Genomic DNA, 11,541 nt, shown 5'->3' with positions numbered 1-11,541 from the left:
TCGCTGTTACAGGCATGGGGTTTACCCCTCCAAAATTTCCTCCAAAATTAAATTTCTGAGAAGTGGAATAAATTGAGAGGCAGACAGAGATGCTTTGATTTCTTTGTGCTCTCTCTCCATAAATATTAATGCCTTTTCTAGGTGCTGGCATTGTGACACACCATGGACGGGGGCAGGATGTGTGCTGGCCCGACTCTCAGCTTCGCCGCATACAGATGAGCCCCTCAGAGAGGCTGCAGGTGAAACACACACACACAGAGTGAAATTATAGCTGCCCCTGGGCAGCAACACAGACCAGTAATAGCTGCTTCTTCCATCAGTGGGTAACACAGCCATTGTGTCAGGGACCTACTCAGTGGTGTTGCAGCATTAAGGGGGGGAAAAGCTAATGTAGTTTGCCAGAAAAAGCACAAATCGCTTTCTTCCCACCTAGACTACAGGAATGTTTCCCTTTTATCACACTAGATCCTTTATAACTTTCTATTCACAGCCTTTGTCATTTTCATCATTAAAAAAAAAAAAAAAAGGACTACAGGCTATGTAACAGATTGAAAATACATGAGATGTGAATAAATTATCATGTGTAAAAGTATAGATTTAGCTTTAGATGCAAAAAATAAAGGAAAGGAAACCAATATCAGAAAAATTTTCAGGGATTATGATTTCTTGAGGTATCATTATTTGGATGATGACACCAGGAGAAGTTTTAAATCATGAGGGTATTGTGGTAAGACAAATGGCAATCTTTGCCCTTGAGAATCTGAAGTGTAAGGCATAAGAGGAAGTGACAGGAGTCAGACAAATGGGTTTTCTTGAGGAAGTTCTGATACAATGTGGGTTTATGTGAAAATGCAAATCAGTTTCTTAGTATCACAAGTAACTCCATACCACAACTATTTAATCTCAATTCTTTAAAAAAACCCACTTTTAACATCTCTTGATAAGGTGATATGTTAGCTCAAGGGAATTTATTTGCCTTATGAATTTTACAGAATCAGTCTAGTTTTGTCATGTAAATAAACTATGAAATAGGTTTTCTAGAGATAGGTAACATGAGTGAACAAATCATCTTAAGCTTGATGCATTGTGTCATGGAAATGCTTAGAAAGATCCTAGAAATCCTCTTATCCTAGCACAAGGGAAACTAATGTCCTGGTTTCAGCTGAGGTAGAGTTAATTTTCTTCCCAGCAGCTGGTAAGGTACTGTGGTTTGGATTTGGGATGAGGATAATATTGATAACACACTGGTGTTTTCATTGTTGTTAAGCAGTGGTCAAGAATTCTTCAGCTTCTCATCCTGCCCTTCCTGCGAGGAGGCTGAGGGGGCACAAGGAGCTGGAAAGTGACACAGCTGGGACAGCGGTCCCAAGCTGGGCAAAGGGATGCTCCAAACCTATGGCATCATGCTCAGTGTATAAATTGGGGGAAGTTGTTCAGGGGCTGATGGCTGGGCATCGATCAACAGTTGGTAAGCAAATGCATTGTTCATCATTCATTTGGTGTGTTCTAGTTATTTTATATTTTTTATTATTATTCTTTATTATTATCCCTTCCTTTTCTGTCATGTTAAACTTCCTTTATCTCAACCCACAAATTTCACTCTTTTTTTTTTTTTTGCTTATTTTCACCCACGTCCCATTCGATAGAGGAGGGGAGCCAAAACTGCATGGTGTTGAGTTGCTGGCTGGGGCTAAACCATGGCAGTTCTTTTTGTCTCCCCAAAGTGTTTGAGGTAACTGCAGACATGATTGGGAAGTGCGGGATAGAATTTATATCTGTTAGTGCTGTATAGGGATCAGTTGGCAGGCTCCTGTGCTTGCCATGGAGCTCTCTCGCCTTCCTGTTTGCCAGAGTCTCGTGCTCGTTAGCGGCTACTTTTTGCTCTCACTGCTCACTGTAGAGCTGTGCTGCCCATCCCTTTTCTGTGCTGTGCCTGGGAACGTTCTGGTAGCAGCAGTGATGGTGTGCCTGGGCTGGCAGATGGCCAGGCCACCTCTGCTGTGTCTGTGCTGCTGTGCTGGATGGGCTGAAACCCCAGTGCGAGCTTGAGTAGAAGTGCTGTGACCTGTGACGTGTGAGCAGGACACCTCAAACCACACATGGCCCATGGATTAGGCCACCCTTGAACATGTGAGCCTCAGGTAAACCCCTGATGAAACTTTGACTCATAGATAAGACCCCACCTGGAGCAGGAACAACCTAAAGGGTCTGCAGTCTGTGGATTAGTTCAGGGCAGAGCAGGGGTAAAGGGAAGAGATCTTTGGAATGTTAAACCAGATGGTCTGGTCCAAAGGGACCAGGGGTGGAGAATGTAATGCAAACACCTTTAAATTGTTGTAACCCAGGATTTGAGTTGCATGTTGTAGGAAATGCTATAACAGGAGGCACCCATATCAGTGGAGGAGAAGCCTTAATTTAAACAATGAAAGTGCAGCAGTGACCCAGTCTGAGCCTGGCTTTGGTGCTCAGTAACCCCACACAACACACCACACCTCCTGTCCTGAGTGACCACTGACAGATGGAGCCTTTAGTTATGGACTAAACAAACTCAATGAACGTTGTGTAGATATTTTGCAAGGCTGGTCCATAGACCAATGGAATGACAACTGTGGATAGCATCAAAGGATGGGAAGGGGAGCGTGTGGTTAATGAGGACATGTTGTCTGGTGCTGAGCCTGAGCATGACTTAACTGGTATGGAATAAAGGGTGGAGAATGTGCTCAGATAAAGTGAATTAGAAGTCAGCAACTCATAATTAGCCTTTTTTCCTGCTTAAATAGGAGATCATGTAATGAATTGTTTGCTCAAACCTTCTGACAGATTATTTGAGAACACATGAAGAAAGCAATCTGTATGGGAGCTGAGAACCTTAAACTATGGAGATATTTTCCTTCAGGTGCTGAATAGAGACATTTTCTCCAAAGTTAACAGTATCTCTGAACTTACAGCTTCTAAGATGTACTGGATTTAAATAACAATGAGCACTCATCAACAACAGAATAATAGTGGCACCAAATAGAGAATCTTTTCATAATTACTGGGCACTAAATACAACATAATTTTAAATCCTTTGTTTGGATGCACATAGCAACAGCATTTCAGTTAAGTTTACACCTTCCTTTGAGATGAGAAGATTTGGGTATACATGCAACAAAAGTGTGAAGTATGAGGAAGGGTCTTGCCCACTTCGGTGTGTAACTGCCCAGGGGAGAAAAAAAAAAAAAATTTCCTTCAGATCTGGCACATCTCAGTACTTTCTAGGATATTAAGGTACGAACAAATTATTATGAATAAGTCAATTGGTGCAACATGAAAGGGAGTATTTCTAATGCCAGCTAAGCTGTGTCGAGACTACATGATTGAATAGTTGGTCAAAAACAAGCAAACAATCCAAAAAAACTGGGGGTGGGGCCTAGCTTGTCTACAACTCCACACATAGTTATTAAGAAATAGTGCTTTGCCAGGAGCTTGTTAAGGCATAGCATCTCTTTTTGAAGTATCACTTGATTTCATTTTTTTTGATCTCTATAACCTCAAAATACAAGGGTTTTGATTGATGCTTTCTGCCTTCTCCTCAGTCATCCCCACAAAAGATCTAATAATACATTAAAGAAGTTCAGAGCCCCTTTTCCTTCACTGTCTTCTTCTTCACACTGTTTTAGCACTGTTAACTTTAGAACACTTCAATTATCACTGAAGATTCAGAAGTTGCCCTAATTGTACTGATATTTTTTTTAATGAGGTTGCAATTTTCAAAGCCTTTTTTCCCATTACAAAGTCCATCTTTTATTAAGTTTAGTAATGATTAGACACGACCAACTAAAATTAAAACTGAAACTGCTCTGAATAGCTTATTATTAATCAACTTAAATAAACAGTTCACCAACCTGCATATCAGAAAATGCCAGATGGGAGCAGTTGCTGTGGTGCTACTGGAATTAGGTAATGACATAATTAGTAGTGGTCACCAGCAGGAGTTAATGTTGCTGGATCTTACTGTTCCAAGACTAATAAGCACCTAATGTCTGAGACAACTTCTTCTTTTCATTACTAATGTCTGCCAAGTCTGCCAGCAGCACATTCCATGAGATTTAGTGAAAAATTCTTCTTTCTTACTTGTATCAAATGAGATCCATGAGCGGAATCCCTGGGAAGTTATAAATTAGCTCACAGGATTAATTTCTTCCACACCTGGAAAAATTTTAGACTTCGACCATCACCTGTGTAAGGCCTGAGAAGGTCTGTCCTGTCCAATAATGACAAGTAATATTGAAAACATAAGGTTTAACTTCAAAGAATAAAACTCTGATCAGCACTGAATAGCCTCTTTGAACATCCTATGAATACAAAGGAGGAAGGAAATGAGGTTTCAAAATGTTCTTTCAAGGTCTATGAGGTTAAAGATTATCTGTATATATCTAAGCTCACAGAACTTCTTTTTCAAGAAAATAAATTTTTCATTGCAACCCTGATCCATTCATTCTTCATCAGTCCCAGGATCATTTTTCTTTTTTTTTTTTTTTTTAATTTGCCTTTATAATATTTACACATTTTACTGTGATATTCTGTAAATATCTTTTATTATTCAGATAGTTTAATATCAAATAGTAATTTTCTTTGGAAATTCCCTATGTCATGAAGAGAAATGCCTACAAATCTTCAAAACTAAAGTGCCTAAAAGCAAACAAACAAAAAAATAAACATACAAGAAAAGGATAAAATATGGCTGAAAGCAAAGTAATTAGAGGACACAGAGACAGAAGGAGCCTTTTTGAGATAGTTATCAGGAAAAGATAAATAATTTTAAAAGTCAGTCTTCCCACTCTGTTATATCCTTTGTGTCACATCTGGAACTACCTGTTTGACCATCTAAAGTTGCACATTTTCTTTAAAATATTTGTTCCTCAGCTTCCCCAAGTTATTTTCTGTTTCGTCTTTGATAATTCTGGAATTGTTCTGCCACTGCCACATTTTCATCACCACTTCTGTCTCCAGTATTCCCCAGGCAACATTACATCTCAGTTGGGTTCTGTTGATTTCTCTATTTTTTTTTTGCCTCTGATTTGTGAGTTCTTTTTCTCAGAGTTTGCATTAAAAGGCAGAAGATGCTAGGTTGTTCTTTGGACTTAAATGTTTATTATTTTCTTATCTGTGGTACAGCTGCACAGGATGTGCTTATTAGTTAACAAGGTGGAAAATAGCCCTGAGTTCTAACTTTCAAGGTCTTTTAAAGCCCAATCTATCCAATTATGGAATGCCAACTATTTTTACTTATAACCCAGTCACTATTCATTTATGATCCTCACTGTGGGTTTTTTGAGCCAATACCAAAATACCCAGATTTGTGAAGAAGAAGGAGAAAAGAAAAAGAACAAACCCACACCCAAAATCCTCCACCTTGTTACTAAATCCCATAAACCTAATTTCCTACATCTCTACATACTCCATCCAGTGACATAACAAATCTCTTTTTAATTACAGAGTAACAATCTCAGTGCTATTACATAAAAAGGGAAGCCTTTCCCAAGGCCTCAGGTCAAATGCAGTGTGCTTTTGAGGATCGTTACCTGTCAGCACTGAAAGATTGAAATTCTCTGAGCCCAGGATTCCAACAGGGTTCGTGTACAATGAAAAAATAAAAAGTTTCTTGTTGATGAGTAATAGAGGCAAAAAAAGTTACAAAGTGTGTCTCTGGACAGCTTCTAGAGATTATACAAGTAGAGGCTATTCCAAAGCCCAAGGATGTCAATTAAGAGATTCATTGGCTTTGACAGGCTTTGGAGCCACACATAATGATTGGAGGTTTATCCCACTGTCTGATGGAGAATCTCAGATCAATCAACATTGCAGCTGCTCAAGAGGAAAAAACTATTTGTAAATAAGTGATTCACTGGTTAGTTATGATGCTCTCCCAAAAGTATTTAGCTACTCAATTGTCAGTGTGCAGAACTGATTATACAGTGGGAAATTTTAATGGTGAGCAGTTCAGGGAAACACAAGCTCTGTCTCTCACAAATGTATGCCTGAAAGCTGATTCCATAGGCCTGATATATCCCACTTGCATTGTTTGGTAAGACTTTATCTGGCCTTTCTTATTCTACCATCAGAATGCTTTCCAAGCCTTAATAAACTTATTCTCAGTGTCCCTGAGGCAACAGCTACATGAAAAAAGTTGCCCAAGAAAAGAAGCCTCTAGGCAAAAGCCTGGAAGAAAATGCTGCAGGCAATCACATGCAAAGGAACAGTTGTCCAGAGAAGAAATTCTGCCCCAGAAAGAATTGACCGTAGGAATTCTAGCAGTGAAAAATGTCCTCAATCAGGTCATCTTTATTGGGTTATGCAGCTCCATTTTTACCTTTCTTCCATCTTACAGGTGGGGTGTCCCCGGGCTTTTTCATGTCTCCTTCAGAAATCATAAAAATTTTTCAACTTTGGACTGCAATTTTTGTTACTGTCCTCCTGCAACCTGGATCCAATAAAGTAGTTCATGGAGTTACTGTGATTATCACTTTGCAGCACTGTTGTGATTATCACTTTGCAGCACTGTAGCCCAGTAAACACAATATTGCTACTGATCGTAAGAGGCTTTGTAGTGAGTTTGCAGAACCTCAGGAGCAAGGCTGCTCTGGCTCACTTTGTCTGAATTTTTGTTCTCTTACCTGGGGCTTTGTCTTGGGTACTTTAGCTGAAACAGTGCGTTCTAACAACAGGCCACTGTCTAGTTTGTTTTATTTTGTGTTTGTATGCTGCAATCATAGGAGTTTTTAAGTAGATAGATCATAGAGTCTTAGAATGATAGAATATCCTAAGTTGGAAGGGATCCACAGAGATCATAGTTCCCAGTCCTGCTCAGGAACCCCAGCAATCCCCCCATGTCCCTGAGAGCATTGTTGAAACACTCTTTGAACTCCATCAGGTTTGGTGCTCTGACCACTGCCCTGGGGAGCCTCTTCCAGTGCCCAAACACCCTCTGGGTGAAGAACCTTTTCCTGATATCCAACCAAACCCTCCCCTGACACAACTTCAGCCCATTCCCTGGTGTTCTGTCCCTGGTCACACAGAGTAGAGATCAGTGCCTGCCCCTCCTCTGCCCCTCACAAGGAAGTTGTAACTGCGATGAGGTCTCCCCTCAGTCTCCTCTTCTCCAGCTAAACAGACCCAGTGCCCTCAGCTGCTCCTCACACGGCTTCTCCTCAAGGCCGTTCACCATCCTTGTTGCCCTCCTTTGGACCCTCTCTAACCTTTGGACCCTCTCTAACCTCCTTTGGACCCTTCTTGTATTGAGGCACCCAAAATTGCTCACAATATGCAGGGTAAGGCCACCCCAGCCCAGAGCAGAGCAGGACAATCCCTCCCTTGCCCAGCTGGTGATGCTGGGTCTGATGCCCCCCAGGACAGGAATGTCCCTCCTGGCTGCCAGGGAACTGCTGACTCGTGTCCAACTTGCCATCAACCAGGAGCCCCAGGTTCCTTTCCATGGCACTGCTTTCCAGAATCTCATTCCCCAGTCTGTCTGTACATCCAGGGTTGCCCCATTCCAGGTCCAGAACCTGACACTTTCCCTTATTGAACTTACTACAATTGGTATGGAAAAGGTAGTTTGATTCATATTGGGACTAATTCTACAGTATTATTCTTTTCTGCTATAATCACTCCTGGACTACTAAGAATTCACATTAAGCTGTCGATACTTCCGTTATAACCACAGTAAGCTGATGGATTTACATTTTCATTTTCCAGTTTACACTTTCATTTTTCCTAAGCAAGTTTGTAGACAATGCAAAGCAAACATCAGAGCAGTTACCCTGTCCTGTGGTAACAGGTACTGCACAGCTCTGAAGAGTAAGATGTTCTCTGCCCAGAAATTTACAAGAACAAGGGTAAAAGGTTACTACAGGCAGTTTGATGTGTAAAAATGGAAGGAGGCATAGTACCAGAAATATAGCCAGGGAATGAAACTGATTTATCAGATAATAAATACGCTTGCTGATCATTAAGCAACCTTTCTGAGAGCACAAATTGATCAGTGTTAAAAATAATTGTACCACTTTACTGATTTTTTTCCAAACTAATTTATTTTTTAGCTAACATGTCTGCAGGAAGTGTTAGAGATTTGCACCTGCTCAGAATCCAGTCTCCAGTTCTCTGCCCCTTCTGATACCTGGAAAACTTTCCTTTCCTTGTAAAAGACTAGTGTCTCAGAAGTGGCAGTTCTTTTTTAGGCAGGGATTAAGATGCATAGATGATCTTTAAATGTTCTGCTAGTCTGGTCTTCCTCCTTTTCCAGAGCACATTGCTTAATGGATTTAAATTTATCTCCCATTCCTACACAACTCTCACACAGAGCTGTAAGTCATGTAAGAAAGTCAGTCCTTGCAGGACTACCACATCTCTCGATGTTACCATTCAATAAACTCTGAAATTCATTTTCTTCTTGTCTTATTGTCTTTCTCATTCTCCTTCAGCCATCACAGAGTGATCTTACTCTGACAGTTCATACATATTCGGGCAACTACCCAGAAACCACACACTGAATATTTTCTCTCTTTTTGCAGTCATTTATTTGTAGATTAGCCTCTCCAAAGACATACAAACCATCTCATTTTTCTCATTTAAATGTATTCTCAAGACCAACTGATCATATTTTCTTCCACTTTGTAGGACTATCTTCAAAAGCATTGCTGCTTTGTAAGGTGCATGAATGCTGTGTAGGAGCTTGGCTTAAATGATTGGTTAATTCCTCAAGTACAAAAGGAAATGAGAGCAAACCTTTGCCAACCCCAGTAAGCTATAAATTATGCAATGTACACAAAGATAAAGTGATACTGGGCCAAAGCTTTTAAAGGGAATGGAAAGGTTTTTGCTGTAAATACAGATAAGTGTATTCATTAATTAAAAACAAAGACAAAGATCAAAGATGCTGACAAATTTCAGCAACACAGTCTTGTACAACCACAGAAGAGATGCGCTGGACACCAATTTCTCTACAGGCATTATCAGCTCCAATGTCTATTGGAGAGCATCAGGATTAATTGGGCAGAAATGTATCACTAGAAAATCCTTCAAAGGTTAAGAAGAGATTGATATGAACCTTTATGAATAGAGTTTTCTGCTACAGAAGACATTGGGTTCAGATAAAGATTTCTGTCATAAAAATAGGAAAAAAAGGAAATAAAGTCTCTGTGAGTCAGATAGTGAAGAGAGGTGTTTGTGCTAACTATGATGCTTCTTAGTTTTGATATACTTTGAGAAACCTTTAGGTGACATAATATGTTGAATATTTCTCTGGGATATTCTAAATTTTCAAGGAAAGACACTGGCTCTTACTGTTAGTACCACCAAATATATAATACATTAAAGCTTTCTTGTTAAGGATTCTTTATAGTATACTTCAAAATTCCATTTTTGAGATGATTTAAAAGTGTTATAATACAAAGTCAGTCACATGAAATTCTCAAAGTGTTCCTGCTAAGCCCTTTTTACTGCTGCTGAACATCAATATCTCTTATTTGAATGTAACTCCAGAAAGTTATTTGTGCTTTTAAAATTGCAGCCAAGCTGTTCAACACAGGAGTGATTTCTGTGAATATTTAGAGCAATTGCTACATGTGGATTTGACTCACCTTCTTGCCTGACACTAAAGAATGAATTAGCATGGCATAACTTTCACTAAAATCCCCAGGCTCAGCTGAATGTCCCTAACCCTCCAGAAATTGCGTGTGCAATTCACATGGGTGTTTCTAACCTTACTCTAAACCATTAACTTAGATATTGATGGCAGAAAAAGGGACATTGCATAGCTCACTTGACACAAAACCCCTCAATTCATCAGCCTGGGGAATTTCTGGCAGCTGACCTGGTGAGTTACGTGCTAGCCTATAGCTACTTTAAATTTAAATATGTTCTATCTTTACAAACTGCTCTTGATGCAATAGCTCCAGCAGAGCTGAGAGTGCAAAAAGTGTCCTAAAAACTGTGCTTCTCTGCCCTCACAAGATAACTGCTGGGGAGATTTTTATGGTCAGTCAGGAGACACTAAGCATCTATGCAAGTTCACGATTGTCAAGAAAAAATTTGAATGTGTTTGAATTACTCCTAACATGAACAAACAGAAAAAACCATTCACAAATAATAAATGCATACTTAGGGATAGGAAAGGTGTGGTTTTGGTTTGTTTTTTTTTTTTTTTTTTTTTTTACCAGAGGAGAGGAAAGTAATAAGGAATACTGGCTAAAGGAAGAACTAAGCACAGAAGTTGAATGAAATTTAGGAGTTTCTCCATGGCAGGCTTGTTGTGTGTTATTCCATAACCACTGAGCAGAACAGGTGTGCTTTTAAGCTCAGTGGCAGAAAAGGGGAGCAATTGGAAAAAAGAGGAAAATCACAATCGATGTGAGCAGCATAAAACCTGTGGTAATTCACCCTACAACTGGTAGGCATCATCCAGATCCACAGAGTGCTTCAGCACTGGTTTTGCCCTTCCTGTAGCATCAAATCAGCCCCATTACACCTTCATTCAATGAATCCCTAATTTCAGAGATATCAATAAGGAAAAGATATCAATGAAATGCAGACATGACAGCTAACTTTAGGTAAATCACATTTTCTATTTGATGCAGGGTGTTGTCGGTCTGGATGTCCCAATCAAGTGTTTTCAGGGAAACAATGAATTCACTCTAAGAAGGAATTTGCATTCATCAGTAGCCAATTAAAAGCTGTTTCTTTCCTCCCAGCAGGGCTACAAATATCTGTGTTATCAACATCGAGGGCAGATCGATCTGTTAACATTTTTGGCACACATCAGTGGGGAAATCTATAAAGATCTCTTAATAAGGCATTTGAAATCACAGGTAAATACCACCCAACAAAAAGGAAACATTTATTTGTATAAACTTCCACTCTTACACATTACCTCTTCAAGCCCACTGCTGCATTCTTCATCTAACTGAGCTAAATCATGCATGAAATAGTATTCTATTTAGTTTAATGGCTAACAGAACCTGAACGCCTACATATACTGCACTAGCTTACTTCTGAAAGACACAGTAATTTTTAATACAGCAAAGAACTGCTCAGCGTGTAACCTCAGTGAATAGGCCAGCCTTATTTCCATTATCAGCAAATATATTCCAGAAAGCTGTTCCATATTATTCTGTCTTATATAATTTCATCTTTTACAAAAAAAAACCCAAAAATCAAACTCCCAAAGCTGCAGATTCTCTGATTTTATTACTAAATATTATGTCTTCTAGCAGGAAAATCTTAGCATTATTTCACTTTTTATGCTTTCTTCCTTTGAGAGAATAGCAGTCTTTGTCACCATTTGCCCAAGTTATGTACTTTATCTTAGAAGCAAATTTGTCTTTTTCTGAGATGCCTCTTTTGATAGAACACCTTGCTTAAAAACTGCACTTTCCCTAAACACACAGCTATTAAGGATACTTTCTTCAAAGATGTTAAAGAAAATTTCATCTGTGCTCTTTATTATCATCACATTTAAAAGGAAAGTAAAAGAAAACAAGATCCATGATCGAATGGAAC

This window comes from Corvus brachyrhynchos, unplaced genomic scaffold, assembly GCF_000691975.1.
Source record: "Corvus brachyrhynchos isolate BGI_N302 unplaced genomic scaffold, ASM69197v1 scaffold625, whole genome shotgun sequence".
NCBI classification, from domain to species: domain Eukaryota; kingdom Metazoa; phylum Chordata; class Aves; order Passeriformes; family Corvidae; genus Corvus; species Corvus brachyrhynchos.
This window is presented reverse-complemented; position numbering follows the sequence as displayed.